Raw genomic sequence first — 13,454 nt, 5'->3', positions numbered from 1 at the left:
ATTTTTCTTATCCATTCACGAAAAGAGCGGTGGAGATCATCCAACGCCCGACCCCGATCCAGTATAATCCGGTTGACTTCACAGTCTCATTTCCTGCCAGGGGCCCGAAAGGAGAAGTCCAGCTGTAAGGCTGAGCGTTGTTTCGTAGTGTGCAGGCATCCTGAGACAAATACAGTGTGTGCTTTTTTGAGAACACCACCGCGTTTGTACTAGTGGAGTGACTGAATTTGGAAGTCGGAAGGTAGGAAGTCTAGCGGGGTGATTGAGTAGAGGGAATATCACAGGGCAGCAGGAAGGTTAATAGGTCTGAGATGCGGATTTTGATTCTCCTTTCAGAATCTGGTCTCAGGAAGACACAGAACAGGCCTCATTCCTCCTCTGTGAGAATTTCGGATCCCCAACAGACGCTTAACATTGAAGTTACTTGGAAAGGCCTTTTTCTTGTGACTGTTGCTCTGTGGAAATGCTATAGCAAACTGTAAGGGCCACCTCAGGAAAAGAGCTAAGGCCCCGTCCTTGTGTTTTGACCCAACAGCGGTATTTGTGGAGAGTCTTATCTCCGTTTTACACTTGAGGAAACTGAGGCTGACAGGATAGATGACTTGCCCAAAGTCGCACAGTAGGTCAGCGGTAGAGCTGGGATCCAACCTGTAAGCTTGCTGTGGGCAGGGAACGTGTCTATCTACTCTGTCGTATTAAGCAAGGTTGTGCTAAGCATTGGGGTGGATATAAGCAAATCAGGTTGGACACAGCCCCTGTTCCATATGGGGCTCCGAGTCTCAATCCCCATTTCACAGATAAGGTAACTGAGGCCCAGAAAAGTGAAGTGACTTAACCAACACCACACAACAGGCGAGAGAGAGAGAGCTGAGATTAGAACCCATGACCTTCTGACTCCCAGGCTTGTGCTGTACTCAAGCGCTTAGTACCATGTTCTCTGCACACAGTAAAGTGCTCAATACAAGTCTGGCCTTGTGGAAAGAGCATGGGACTGGGATTTGGAAGAATAGGGAGCGGGAGGAGGTCAAATCAATCAGTCCCATGCTCTTTCCACAAAGCCAGGCTGCCAAATAAATGGGTGTCTGGGACCTAAAGAGGAGTGATGACTGATGAAGGCTCTCGGCACCTCTTTTTCCTGCTGAAAGACTTTCGACAAGAGGATCAAGGCTGAGCCAAGCAGCCTGGAGGCCCAGCCCCTTTTTCTTTTTTTACTTAACTCTACACTGGAAAGATGGTTATTCTAGGACAGTGAGATGCCTTCAGCACAAAGGGTGAGCAGCACTCCCTTTGGCAACACAACCCAAGTCCTGGACTTGAGAAGTTTAAAAAGAAAGCAAGAACTTGAGGCAATGTCAAGGAGAAGATAAAACTACCTCCTCTTTCTTCCACTCCTGCAGGTGGGAGAGAAGCCCTGTGGCTTTGGGTTTGAGGTCGGTCACGTAGAAAATTCAGTTTCTGCCATTAAGCCACCTTGAGATTTCCGTCAGCAGGGCTCCTCCCAAATAGTAATCTGACAAGATCTATGCTCGTTTGTGCTCTCTCTCTCTCTCTCTCTCTCTCTCTCCCTCCCTCTCTCTCTCTCTCTCTCTCTCTCTCTCTCTCTCTCTCTCTCTCTCTCAGGTAATCAGGTTAGACATACTCCCTATCCCTCGTGGGGCTCACCAGCATAACCCCCATTTTACAGATGAGGAAACTGGGAAGTGAAGTGACTTGCCCAAGGTCACAACAAAGTGACAGAGCCAGGATTGATTCTGACTTCCAGACTCATGCTCTATCCACTAGGCCATGCTGCTTCTTTCTTCTCCAGGCAGTGCTGCCCACTCCACCCTCTTGAAGCAAGGTGACATGCTGATTGAGTCCCCAAGCATGGACTGCAGGAGAAAGGCCAGTGGATGAATTTAAAAAAAAAAAAGGCAGACTGCGTGGAAGGACAACTGCCCTGTTTGAACACATAAGCCATTAAGAAGAAGTCAACCATGGAGCTGGAAGGGTCTTCGAGGTCATTCGGTCCATCCCCCTGCCTCCCATCAAAGCCCATAGAATATGAGCTTCCCCCAGCATTCCCAGTTTTTATAGAGTATGGCACAGCTGGGACTTCTGTCAGCCAAACACTTACAGTCAGAGAATGAAATAACCCTTTCCCATTGTATCCCGTTCCTTATCTTGCTCACTCCATTTCCAGGAATCGTAGCTTTAGCTGTTTGAACCGTTTTCATGGGCAAATCAAATCTATTGATTCTCTCTACGTGGTGACAGAAAAACCTTATTCCCTGTACAGACTGATCCATTTTCAGGTTAGTTGGAGGCAGCTCTGCCTTTGAGGCATTCTCACACCTCAGTATTTTATGAATGTTGTAAAAACCTCTACAGTGTATTACAGGTCTCTTTTTAAAAACAAATTGCTTTCTGACAACTGCGAGATTGATAAATTGCAACAGGCTTTATAGGATTTCCTCTTAATGATTCGTTGTTTCCAGTAACATGGTTTCTATTATGTGGTCATCTCAGTGACTGAAGCAAAAAAAATTATCCTGTAGTGGATGGGAACTCTTTCTTGATTGTTTCCTGAGAAAAGCTTACCCACTGAAGGGGAAAAATAAGGATGAAGCCAAAAGTAAATGGCCAGCAATTGTTTTGCTACAGGCATTCTGACCTTCTGAATTTGTGTAAGGTATAAATGTGTCATTAATAATAATAATAATAATAATAATAATAATAATAATAATAATAATAATGGTATTTAAGTGCTTACTAAGTGCCAGGCACTGTACTAAGCCCTGGGGTAGATAGAAGATAATCTGGTTAGATTCAACCTCTGTCCCACATGGGACTTACAGTCTTAATCCCCATTTTATAGATGAGGAAACTGAGGCACAGAGAAATGAAGTGACTTGACCAAGGTCACACGGTTGACAAGTGGCGGAGCTGGGTTTAGAACCTAGGTCTTTCTGACACCTAGACCTGTTTTCTTTCCATTAGGCCACGCTGTGTCTTAATGCCATTGACATTCTGCATTTCACTTGCTGGAGATAGTGACAATGGAAAATGGCCAACTTTGTTGTGAGAACTACATAGACACTGTTAAATGTGTTTGAAGTGGCAGGTTCTGTTTTTTATGTTTTTTGGTGGCAGCCACTTGAAAACTTAATGTTTCTTTACTTAATGAGCTTATCTTCCAGTTGGGAAGCATCAATTTTCTCATCTTTTCACTCGATATCTTATTTCATTCAGTTCTACCATAACATGTGCTTTCACCGTGTGGTCAGTCAATCGTATTTGAGTGCTTACTGTGTGCAGAGCACTCTACTAATGGCTTGGGAGAATACAATATAACAGACACTCCCTCCGCTTACTCTGTGCTAGGCACTGTAACTAAGTGCTGGGATAGATACAAGCTGATCAGGTTGGACACGGTCCCTGTCCCATGTGTGGTTCACAGTTTTAATCTCCATTTTACAGATGAGGTAACTGAGGCGTAGAGAAGTGAAGCGACTTGCCGAGGTCACACAACAGACAAGTGACGGAGTCAGGATTTGAAACTAGGTCCTTCAGACTCCCAGGGCCATGTTCTATCCACTAGGCCATGCTGCTTGTCTTTATTGAGCACTTACTGCGAGCAGGCACTGTACTAGTTGCTTGGAAGAATGCAATAGAGTTGGTACTTACGATCTCTGCCCTCAAGAAGCTTGACTTTCCACCTTGAGTGTAGGGGTGAACAAGGGCAGATGGGGATTGGGAGAGGGCAGGCTTCACAGACATAATAGGCCAGAAAGTTGCCATTTTGTGACTCTTCAGCTCTGGTTGGAAATGCTCAGGCTTGGTAAGAGTCCTGGATGAACATGTCTAGAGCAGACAGGTTGAGGGCTGTCACCCTGATATCCTGCAGGATTTGGGCTCTGCCAGTCCACAAACTAGACAATCCATCTTTGTATACACATCTTATACCTGTTGAAAGGCTCAGTTATGGTAAGACCAATCAGTGGTATTTACTGAGCACATTCAGGGTGCAGAACATCATACTGAGCACCTGGGGGAGAATACATCAGGGTTGGTAGACCTATTCCTTGCCCACAAGGAGCTTACCCTCTAGATCAGTCCCTTCCAGCTTTCTGGAACCGCATTGTGCTGTAGCTGGGGGTTTTGGGTATGGATGCTGGAGGCTTGGGCCTGAGTATAGCCAAAACCTAATGGAAGGATAGAGTCCCACCTTCCTGAACCCCCTGGAACCTGAGATGGACTGATTAGAGACTCCAGTTCTTTCGCTGAGAACCTGATTTCAGGATCAGGCCAACAGAAAACTGATTTTTCAGAGGCGAGGGCGAAAACAATCAATTGTATTGAGTGCTTACTATGAGCAGAGTACTGTACTAGACACTTGGGAGAGTACAATGTGACAGTGTAGCAGTTGGTAGACACTCCCTGCCCACAGTGAGCTTACAGTTTTACACTATCAGAGTAGTGAAAGAGGGCTTCACAAAGGATGTGATAAGTCCCTTTAGATATTTCTTCTTCCTCTGCCTGTTTCTCTCCAGCATTCTTTGACACATCAAGACACACACACCTACACACATCATTCAGTCAATGCTATTTTCAAAGTACAAGTGTGTTAAGGATGATTGGTCACCTTTTAACTGTTGACTTCCTGGTTGGTGTTGATCTTTATCTCCAGGTTGATGTTATTTAACATCATTTGAATGTGCTATGGGTTATGTTTCATGAAAACAGTTCTGGGAACTGGTGAAATGATTATGATTCTAATGCAGGGAGTTAAGGGGATCTAGACAAATTAAGCACTACTTTTGCCATTTTCAGAGCTTCATTCTATATGAGAAATGTAATGGAGTTTGTGTCAAATCATCCTCCTGTTAAAGTTTCCATTTTCCTTTCCATTAGCATTCTCGCCATTAAAAAGTGTTACAGAATTAATGGTACAGTCCGTTCTGGCATAACACGTTTTCATTGTGCTACATGAATAGGAAGCTATTGAGGAATTAGGGACGGTTCTTCCGTAGTGTGTGTCTGCTTGGATGGAGTGTGCTGCGTTACTGGAGAAAATCATTTGACTCATGGTACCAGTCAAAATGTGAATTTTTCTGTTGAGGGGCTCTTCACAAACACAACACCCTGGTCCTAAGAGAGAGGGGGCCACAAAGTGTGTACTTATGTCAACCACCTATCAGCATAACTATCTCCAGATGTCTGAATCCCTTTTTCAAGATGATTGTTTTAGAAATCAAATTTTCATGGGGCAAAATTTTTTTCAGAGACCTTGCTAAGGATTTCGCTGATGCTCACGACTTCCTTGTGGGGCAGGCAAATGTTCAGCTTAATTGACCTGTGAGACCTGTGTCTCTCTGGTTAGAGTGTAAGCTACTTGTGGGCAGGAAATATGTCCTATTCTCTGTTAGATTCCCCAAGGGCTTGGTATGATACACTGCTCTCAGGTGATAATGACCATTCCTGTTTCTAGTATGCATACAGACTCTGAGAGAACTTTAGTCATTAACCTTCAGCTTCACATGGAATATCACGTAGTTAGTGCTCACTATGTGCAGAGCACTGTACTAATTGAAGAGTAAAACAGAGTTGGTAAAAATGATCCTTTTCCTCCAGGGGCCTACAGTCTACTGTGTGCAGTGCACTGTGATTAGGGCATTGGTGAAGTGCTTACTATGTGCCAAGAAGAAGCATGGCCTAATTGAAAGAGCTCAAGGCTGGGAGGACCTGGGTTCTAATTCCTGCTCTGCTAATTGCTTGCTGTGTGACCTTGGGCAAGTCACTTCACTTCCTTGTGCCAGTTACCTCATCTGTAGAATGGGGATAAAGACTGTGAGGCCCAAGAGGGACTTGGACTGTGTCCAACCTGATTACCTTGTATCTACCCCACCACTTAAAACAGTGCCTGGAATATAGTAAGCACTTAAGAAATACCATAAGAAAAATAAGATAATCAGGTAAGATACAATCCCTGTCCTACAAGGGGCCCACAGTCTAAGGGGGAGGAAGAACAGGTATTGAATCCCCATTTTACAGATTGATAAGGAAGGCACAGAGAAGTGACTTATCCTAGTTCACACATCAGGCAAGTGTGATTAGATTAGAACCCAGGTCCTCTGACACTCAGGCCCACACTTTTTCCATGGAGGGTTTGAGAGAGTACAATCGTTAAGAGCTGTAAGGGATTGCTGGCTGTTTGTCTTAGCCTTAGAGGAAGAAGCCACACCTTCTTCCAGCTGATTCGCCTGATCAAATGGGAAAGAGAGCTGCTATAATGATAACTGTGGTGTTTGTAAAGTACTTACTATGTGCCAAGCACTGTACTAAGTACCAGGTTAGGTACAGCATAATCTGGTTGGACACAGTCCAGGAACTGTGAAGTCAGAGCTCAAAGAAACCGTGGCAGATTTATACAGTGGTTTCAAAAATAGATATGGTCACTTCTGTCAAAACAGGTGTTTTAACAATAGAGGTTTTTGGCAGAATAAGGCCACGTTATTCCAACAATGCACCTGTGACTGAATGTGGTGTGATCACGTGATGTAGGAATCAATCGAGGGTATTTGTTGAGACGTTATTGTGTGCAGAGCCATGAACTAAGCTAGAAATGATGCAAGAGACATCAGTCCACATGCACACAAAAACGTGAGTTCTTTTTCACTCAGGTTTCGCTAAGAACACGTGAGGGAAAAACCAAGACTACTTTCTGGGTGATGTCTGCTGTTTCCAAGTTTCACGTTCCATAACAGCAAAGCAGGGGAAAGGTTGATTGTTCTGGGTCTCGAAAGCAAATTTGGGTCTGTGTTTCCTCCCCCTGAGATGAGCAACTGGCATAAGAAAGCTTTTCAGGCTTGCCCCGACTTAGAGTAGTTCTAAGGTTTAGGCCTTAGAGGTGGTTGGGTGGGGTGGGAGGAAATATGCAGCTTTTTAACTATTCATTTGCAATTCCAAATGGAAAATAATCACCACTTTTGAACTTGGATGGGGAAGGTTATATCACAATTGTGTCAGACATGTGAAGCCCATCAATTACCCACCTCCAAAGCAAAATGGAAAGTTCTTCTGTGTGTGTCCCTCTCTTTCTCTGTGGCTGTCTCCTCTTCTCCTCTTGAACCTACTGGGCCTTTTGAAGGTATTCAGGCCTGTGAGCTTGACTGGTTTGGTTCTTGTTTCAGTGGTCAGTTCAAGTGGGACACTGTTCCCTAGCAAAAGCCATTCTGCCAGACATTAGTATGCATTCAAACTGTACGCAAATTCTCTCTCGCTCACATTAACATAGTTTCTGAGTGGTGAGGTCTGAAAGCACATCATCTTGCTGATTTGCACAGGGGCCGATTTCTTTCCAGAAGGAAACCTGTCTGTTTTGAACCAGATTCTCACTGAAGCACCCTTCTTTTTTACCATTTCACCTAAAGACAGTACACCCCACAGCCTCAAGCTTTATCTCTCTTTCACATGTTTTATGTTGCTGCCAGCAGTTATCAAAAAAGTGCTGCACTAAGATTAACTGTCTGATAACGGCTCCTCTGGTAATTAACATTCTTGTTTGAGGTTGTAAAATATACATTTGAGAGAAGGCAGGGGTTTCCCCTGAGCCACCCCCAACCACTTGAAATGGCATTTTCACTCTGACTGGTGTATTATTTTTTTTTGTTATGTTTTGTTTTGCTACAGGGCACCAGAGCCCAGGGAAAGACTGTATCGCCAGAGCCCCAGAAAAATTGCTGCCACATCAAGTGAAAAGAAAAAGCCTGGACGTTTGGCTGCTGGAATTGTCCTGAAACACACTCGGGTTTAGGTAAGTTATCTGAAGAACTTGGCATTTGTTCGCTTGTAATTTCATTAATTACATTTATTTTGTGTCCCAGGACATATTATTAGTCTGCATGGCTATTTCTGTCCAACATAAGCAACAGGATGTTTGAGATCATGTTTTTTTTTTTTTTCTAATGACAAATCCAAGTAAAACAACCAAATATGTGCAGTGGGTTTGTTCCGAGAATTAATAAAATGATTTGATCTCTGGAAAAGCGAGGGAGTAAAATACAGTTGCGAAAATGGAAAATGACTCTTGCGTTCTGCCTCTGCTGAAAGCCACAGATTTAGTAAGATGGCAGTCGGGGAGTTGAGGAATTCAAAAAGATACTGGGGCTGGAGTCCAGTGAGTTGGGGCCTGAAGAAGCTAGTGGTCTATCCGGTTCCCATTCTACCTGGATGCTTTTCACTCTGCCAAGGCTGTTTTGGCTGGAATTTTCAAAGTGATAGCCTGGGCTGGAGTTTTGTGCCTGGGTGCCACTGGCAACAGCCAGACATCTTTAGAAAAGTCCCAGATATGTACTGACGCACATGAGACTCAGGGCAAGCATGTTGAAGGTAATCGGGAATGTTTCGATTAGCTTCTAGCAATTTACATGTTTCATAAGTAATCTGTGGCTTCCTTCGTTAGGTTGTGAGCTTACCTGCCGTCCTCTTCTTCAGGAGGACGTGTCCTCCTGTTGAGGTCTAGTTCCTTCTTTGCTTTCTTCCTTCCTTTCTGCCCCATCTCTGAAGCTGATCTGTGGATGGCATTCTGAGTGATCGTGATATTACTCGATGTGGTGGCTGCCCATCCTCCGTGTGTGTGTAGTGTGTAGTGTGATGTTTTGTATCTGCCATCGATTGCCTGAGATCCATTCCCCTAACTTGCTTTTTGCTTCCTTCCAAACCGAGCTTGAGTGTCTTAGGTGGGAGGTGACACACTGTGGACTAGAAGGGTGATTTTTGTTTTTTCTTCTTGTCCTCGTCTATTTTTCCCTCCTCAGTGGGGGAGTAAATGTTTGTTAAAAATGAGTAGCATTGGTTCCCAAAGCAGTTTGAGAGAGAGAGAGTGTGTATGTGTGTGTGTATTGGGGGGGGGGGGGGTGGAGGAGGAGAGAGACCTGCTTAGATTTCCCCGAGTGTGAATGTCTTTCAATGGGAAGCTGCTTTCCTGAATCAGGAGACTGCCCCCACGGTCAGACACACAATAGAGTTGTTCATTTGTTTACTCTAGGGTGTGGAAAGTTTTGTCAAAGGGTCGTGAGAGGTGGGAGAGCTCCTGAGGGTGTGGAGAGGAAGACTAGAGACTTGACAGCCTATAGCTGAAAGCCTGTAAAGACCTAATAAAGGCTGGGCTTTCAAGGCAACGGGATTTGCAGAATCTGTTTATTCTACTTAGCAGTGCGTTGGCTATTTACATATTAGTCAGTTATCTGATAAAAATAGAAGACTTTGAGGCAAATAGCATTTGGCTCCTTCAGCTAGAAACCACACAAGCCGTGACATTTGACAGGGCGGATTCTTGAGACTGTAAAGCTTCCCAAATGTTCTCGAAACCAAAGGCTCTGTTTTTAGACAGGCCGTATCAATGTGAATGGAATGGAAACAATCCAGGGCAACTCAGGCAGGAGAGCTGGCTGGGGGAAGGCTTGAAAGAGGCATTTCAGCTTTTGAGGGACTCTTTTGCTTAGTCTACAAACTGGTCCCTCCCCCCTTCCCCACTTTAGGAGGATTCTCATCATGTGAGTTCACCCATGCTTAGATGCTTTTTAGGGGGAGAGCAGAAATTCACTTGGCGAGGGGGTGGTTTCAGGGAAACATGGCTTTGGCTGGAGCTCAGAAGGATTCCTGTAGTGTTGGCTCTGCTTGACTTGGGGGTCACGTGTTTCGGTGGAGCGCCCCAGCCCCCATACTCTCTTTTTTTGGTTGGGATTTGGGAGAGCACCAGAATAAAATGCACGAGCAGTGATTTCACTAAGATTATCCTATAAACTATAAGTTCATTGTGGGCGGGGAACATGTCTACCTATCCCACTATATTGTATGCTCCCAAGCTCTAAGTATAGTGTTCTGTGCACATAATAGTAATAATAATACTGATGGTATTTGTTAAGCACTTACTATGTGCAAAGCACTGTTCTAAGCACTGGGGGGATACAAGGTGATCAGGTTGTCCCACGTGGGGCTCAGTCTTCATCCCCATTTTACAGTTGAGGTAACCGAGGCACAGAGAAGTTAAGTGACTTGCCCAAAGTCACACAGCTGACATTGGCGGAGCTGGGATTTGAACCCATGACCTCTGACTCCAAATCTCGGGCTCTTTCCACTGAGCCACGCTGCTTCTCTAAGAACTCAATAAGTATGATTGATTGGGTCAGACTTGTGGGCCATCTATCCTGGTGTTGGACAGTATCAGCACTTAAATGCCACAATTATTATTATTGTTATTAGTACTGAAGGAACCTGATGATGGTTCCTTTTAAAGGGAAACAGCATGGCCTAATGAAGAGAGAACCTGAAAGTCAGAAGAACTGAATTCTAATTCTGGCTCCGCTACTTGCCTACTGTGTGACCCTGGACAAGTCAATTGACTATCTTTCTTTTATGGTATTTAAGTGCTTACTATGTGCCAGGCACTGTACAAAGCGCTAGGGTCGATACAAGCTAATCTGGTTGGGCACAGTCCATGTTTCATTTGGGCCTCATGGATTTAATCACCATTTTACAGATGAGGTAACTAAGGCTCAGAGCAGTTAAGTGACTTGCTCAAGCAGACTAGTGGCAGAGCTGGGATTAGAACGCAAGTCCTTCTGACTCCCAAGACCGTGCTGTAGCCATTAGGCCATTCTGCTGTTTTGGGCTTCAGTTAACTATAAAATGGGAACTGGATACCGGTTCTCCTTCCCTGTTTGATTGTGAGCTTCATACAGAACAGGTACTCTATCTTTTCTGATTGTATCAGTCCCTATTTAGCACAACACATAGTAAGCACTTGAAAATATCATTATTATCATCGTTGTTGTTGTTGCCTTCCAGCCTCATGGTTACACTGACACATCCAGCATCCCCACACATCCCCTGCTATATCCTTAATGTTCCTTAAGCCACTTTGGACCTCTCTTCCATGAATTTATCCAAACCCCTCCTGAACCTACTGTTATTTTTGGCCTGCACGACTTCCTGAGGGAATGAATTCCATATGGGCTGTGTGAGGCGAAGACTTAAGGAGGGCATATAGAGAGCTATGCATAGGCACAATCTGTTCAGCGCCAGCTTGGGGGGACATAGGGACACTCAGCTGAGCCTCGTCTGCCCAAGTCCTCTTCAAGTCGCATCCAAACGGACCAGGCCTGGACGGGCTCTGCTGAGGCTCTGAAGTGGAGGGGTCGCCTACTTGGCTCGGGATTTAAGACACCGTAGACTCTAAGCTTGTTGTGGGCAGGGATTTTGTCTGTTGTATTGTTCCCAAGCACTTAGTACATCGCTCTGTGCTCACTAATACCATTGACTGACTGACCAACCCTCGGCTGGGTCATGCTTAAGTTTGGCTGGAACTGATGGTGATGTAAGAGGGCCTAATTAGAACCCATCCCCCTTTTTTGACTTGAAACTGGGTTCATTTTGCAGTGCCGTTTCCCAGGGGATCTTTATTGGAAGGAGTTCCAACGTGTGTGTGGAGATGTTGTTCGGTAGAGCAAAGCATTAACAAGTGTTTGACCTGGCCCAACTAGGTTTTGTTGCAGATACCATCACTGGGCTGATACTACATTAGTACTTCTTGGAAAAATTGTCTGGCTCGGTGTGGTTGGAAGAAAACCTCATCAGGTCATTGAGTTTCCTGACCTAGAGAAGCAGCCGGAGAAATGCAGAGTCTAAAATAAATTATCCCCTTTCCTGGTAATGTTTGAGAAATTTGCCTGACATTTAGATTGAGAAAAATCAGAATTACATTATGTCTGAGCAGACTTCTTGAATTTGTTAGTAGCTCATCACGTGTGCAAAAAAACCCCACTTCCAGAAGTATTTATTATTAATCATAGTGTATCAAGTGCTTACTATGTGCCAAGCAGTATACTGAGTGCGTAAGGTAGATAGGATCAGATTGGGCCCAATTTCTGCCCCATTTAGGACAGTCTAGAAAGGAGGGAGAATAGGCATTTAATCCCCATTTTATAGCTGAGGAACCTGAGATATAGAGGAGCCAAGTGATTTGCCCAAGGTCACACAGGAAGCAAGTGATGAAGCTGGGATTAGAACCCAGGTTTTCTGTCTCCCAGTCGTGTGCTCTTTTCACCAGGTGCATTATTAGATTAAACATTCAATTAAATCCAGTGGAGTTTGCTATTCTGTGAACCTAACAACACACTGTAAGTCTCAGAAAAAAGTGGACTCTTGGTTTTCTTTTTTAGTCTCTATATCTTCTCATTAGTAAGATGGTTTGCAGCGTAGGCAGAATTAAAATCATATTCCACATTAGAACTCAGTAACAAGGGGGAATTTTGAGCATCAGTGAATTCTGTCCTCAGGTGGAATACGTGGCACTCTTAGCCTGGGTAGCTACTGAGGAGGGCTTTAATTACTTTTAACAACAATCATGTCTGTTAAATAAGAGCTGCAAATGGCAGGTCCAGATCTGAACCCCAACAATTTGGATTTGGGGAATTTTGCTCTATAAAGCAAAAAACTGGATGAGACTGTGGAACAAACAGAACACATGCATGGGTGGCAGATTCTAGTTCTAGGAATATGTTCTTAAAGAGTATAAAATCCTTTTTAAAATTTTCCTCAGGCCTGAATGCCAAAGCTGAAAAAGACAAGAAACGTGTCTTGGCTTGACTGAAAGGAGAACTAATCTCCAAAATTATTTTGGCGTTCGTTAGGATTCATGTCTCCAGAGGGTGGGAAGATCTTCTACTCCTCCACCACTCATGAGTGACTACAACAAATTCCTTCCCTCACAGACGTAAAGCAGCTGGGTGGATTGAGATCTCCTGGAGGTTGTTGGAGCAAGAGGCGTTTTGACACCGTGCTCAGGCTTTCAGAGAGCTGTTTTCTGTTAATGACAGGGCTCCGAGTGGGTTGGCTTTATGGTCTTGAACTTTAGGGCCACCAATTTGCTTTATGGCCTTGCCCAACTCCAAACTTCTCGTGTAAAAATGGAGATCGTAAACCCAGAGGTCTCATTCAAGCCTGATGTATGTATGAAATAACCAACGCTCCATTAGGTTTTAAAAATGCACATCGCTGATGGACGTTTCTAGTGACCGTGGCAGAATCTGTTTTGCTTGCTCTGCTAGGAGTCCCAGACTTTCCTGTGCCTGGGGGCTGGGGGCGGTTTTTCTTCTGGAAAGAGACATCTTACCTCTTCATACTTCAGTCTTTGGGTTAGAGGGTCTAGTTAAATGAGTATTATGAACGTTGTGTGGTTCTCTTTATTGCTTGATGCATTGCATGAATTCTAAGTTGCTCTTTGGGTCATCATTGTTTAATACTGATGGATTGATTAAGTGTTTATTATGGGCTGAGCATGGTGGTAAGTGCTAGCATAGATACCCATATGGGGTCTGCAGTCTAGGGAGAGTAGGTATTTTATCCCCATTTTTATGGATGAGGAAATTAAGGCCCAGAGATTCAGTGGCTTCCCCGAGGTGGTCCTGCAG

At 44.4% G+C, this 13,454-nt stretch overlaps 1 long non-coding RNA gene across 4 annotated transcripts in view; it reads left to right on the top strand.

Annotated features, from left to right (window-relative positions):
* Positions 1-13,454, top strand: part of LOC119949570 — a 126,360-nt gene that overhangs the window by 80,714 nt on the left and 32,192 nt on the right. For all 4 annotated transcript variants that reach the window (XR_005457227.1, XR_005457226.1, XR_005457229.1 and 1 more), the window contains one exon: positions 7,672-7,795. This is a non-coding gene — a long non-coding RNA (uncharacterized LOC119949570). The remainder of the gene's footprint in view (positions 1-7,671; positions 7,796-13,454) is intronic.

Source organism: Tachyglossus aculeatus, chromosome X2 (genome assembly GCF_015852505.1).
Source record: "Tachyglossus aculeatus isolate mTacAcu1 chromosome X2, mTacAcu1.pri, whole genome shotgun sequence".
Taxonomy (NCBI): Eukaryota; Metazoa; Chordata; class Mammalia; order Monotremata; family Tachyglossidae; genus Tachyglossus; species Tachyglossus aculeatus.
This window is presented reverse-complemented; position numbering and strand designations above follow the sequence as displayed.